This window comes from Oncorhynchus gorbuscha, linkage group LG16, assembly GCF_021184085.1.
Source record: "Oncorhynchus gorbuscha isolate QuinsamMale2020 ecotype Even-year linkage group LG16, OgorEven_v1.0, whole genome shotgun sequence".
Taxonomy (NCBI): domain Eukaryota; kingdom Metazoa; phylum Chordata; class Actinopteri; order Salmoniformes; family Salmonidae; genus Oncorhynchus; species Oncorhynchus gorbuscha.
Genome location: NC_060188.1, coordinates 99,567,652 through 99,570,151, shown reverse-complemented (window position 1 = coordinate 99,570,151; position 2,500 = coordinate 99,567,652).

Genomic DNA, 2,500 nt, shown 5'->3' with positions numbered 1-2,500 from the left:
CATCCAGATTGGACATGTACTTTTTGATTTATTCACGTTTTGGTGTTTTGGGATGTAGCCCAAGATGGCGGCCAACAAAGGTCAAATAAGGCCTTGAGGCCAGATAGAGGCATATAAACTGGTTAGGGCTGTTTGTACTTTATGCCTGTATGTCCCTTCATCCCACGAGAGAGAGTAAAACCTTTAATGCCTCTTTGTTTCATCTCATCCCCTGAAAATGTCATATTTACTGGTTAGGTCAAATGAGGCCTTGCATCATTTTGTGACCTCTGCTGCCCAGATAGAGGCATATAAACTGGTAAGTGGTGTTTGTACTTTATGCCTGTATGTCCCTTCACCCCATGAGAGAGAGTAAAACCTTTAATGCCTCTTTGTTTCATCTCATCCCCTGAAAATGTCATATTTACTGGTTAGGTCAAATGAGGCCTTGCATCATTTTTGTGACCTCTGCTGCCCAGATAGAGGCATATAAACTGGTAAGTGGTGTTTGTACTTTATGCCTGTATGTCCCTTCACCCCATGAGAGAGAGTTTAAAACCATTTAATGCCTCTTTGTTTCATCTCATCCCCTGAAAATGTCATATTTACTGGTTAGGTCAAATGAGGCCTTGCATCATTTTGTGACCTCTGCTGCCCAGATAGAGGCATATAAACTGGTAAGTGGTGTTTGTACTTTATGCCTGTATGTCCCTTCACCCCATGAGAGAGAGTTTATCATTTATTGCCTCTTTGTTTCATCTCATCCCCTGAAAATGTCATATTTACTGGTTAGGTCAAATGAGGCCTTGCATCATTTTGTGACCTCTGCTGCCCAGATAGAGGCATATAAACTGGTAAGTGGTGTTTGTACTTTATGCCTGTATGTCCCTTCACCCCATGAGAGAGAGTTTATCATTTATTGCCTCTTTGTTTCATCTCATCCCCTGAAAATGTCATATTTACTGGTTAGGTCAAATGAGGCCTTGCATCATTTTGTGACCTGCTGCCCAGATAGAGGCATATAAACTGGTAAGTGGTGTTTGTACTTTATGCCTGTATGTCCCTTCACCCCATGAGAGAGAGTTTATCATTTATTGCCTCTTTGTTTCATCTCATCCCCTGAAAATGTCATATTTACTGGTTAGGTCAAATGAGGCCTTGCATCAGATCTGCTGCCCAGATAGAGGCATATAAACTGGTAAGTGGTGTTTGTACTTTATGCCTGTATGTCCCTTCACCCCATGAGAGAGAGTTTATCATTTATTGCCTCTTTGTTTCATCTCATCCCCAAAATGTCATATTTACTGGTTAGGTTTTTTGAGTGCATTTTCGGGTTCCCAGGTGCACGTTTTGTTTCATCTCATCCCCTTGTCCATAAAGCACTCAGGGAGGTCCCCCAATGAGGGCCTGCTTGCATTAATAGATGAGAAAAGGCATTTATAAACTGGTTGGTTTTCAATCATGCCTGTATGTCCCTTCACCCCATGAGAACACTGGGTAGTTTATCATAATCCTCTTTGTTTCATCCATGTCTTCATATTTTAATTTTCGGGTTCCCAGGTCAAATGAGGCACATCAGTGACCTCCTCCCAGATAGAGGCATATAAACTGGTAAGGGTGTGCTAGGGTGTTGCCAGAGTGGGCATTAATGTCCCAATCACCCCATGATGCATGTCAGGAACACTGGGTAGAGGCTAGAGTTTGCATTTAGGACCATATTTTATCAATTGCCTCTTTGTTTCATCTCATCCCCTGAAAATGTCATATTGAATCAGGTTAGGTCAAATGAGGCCCCACGGATACTGGTTAGGTCAAATGAGGCCTACCTTCAAACACCTTGCGACGGTGACTACTCCTGAAATGAGAACACTGGCCTTCCAGAGGCTAGAGGGCCGTAGTAGGGTGCTCCCATAGCGGGCATGCATGTCAGGAACACCGGCAGGTGCATTTAGGACCATATTTTAATTTTCGGGTTCCCAGGTGCACGTTTTCAATCACCAGGCACACAGAGGTAGATCCTAATCCTCATCCACCGAAATGTCACAAAAGTGTCCATAAAGCACTCAGGGGGTAGGGCCCCCACGGATAGAGGGCCGTGCTAGGGTGTTGCCAGAGTGGGCATTAATATGAGAATGACCGAAAAGTGCATTTAGGAGAGTATTTTAAATTTTCGGGTTCCCAGGTGCACGTTTTCAATCACCAGGTACACGGATGTATGAGGGCGCCCACGGCTAGAGGGCCGTAGTAGGGTGCTCCTATAGCGGGCATGCATGTCAGGAACACTGGGTAGTGAAAAAAAATTAAACCTTCCATACTGCAGGACCATATTTTAATTTTCGAGGGCCCCACGGATAGAGGGCCGTGCTAGGGTGTTGCCAGAGTGGGCATTAATATGAGAATGACCGAAAAGTGCATTTAGGAGAGTATTTTAATTTTCGGGTTCTCAGGCCGGCCCCCACGGCTAGAGGGCCGTAGTAGGGTGCTCCCATAGCGGGCATGCATGTCAGGAACACCGGCAGGT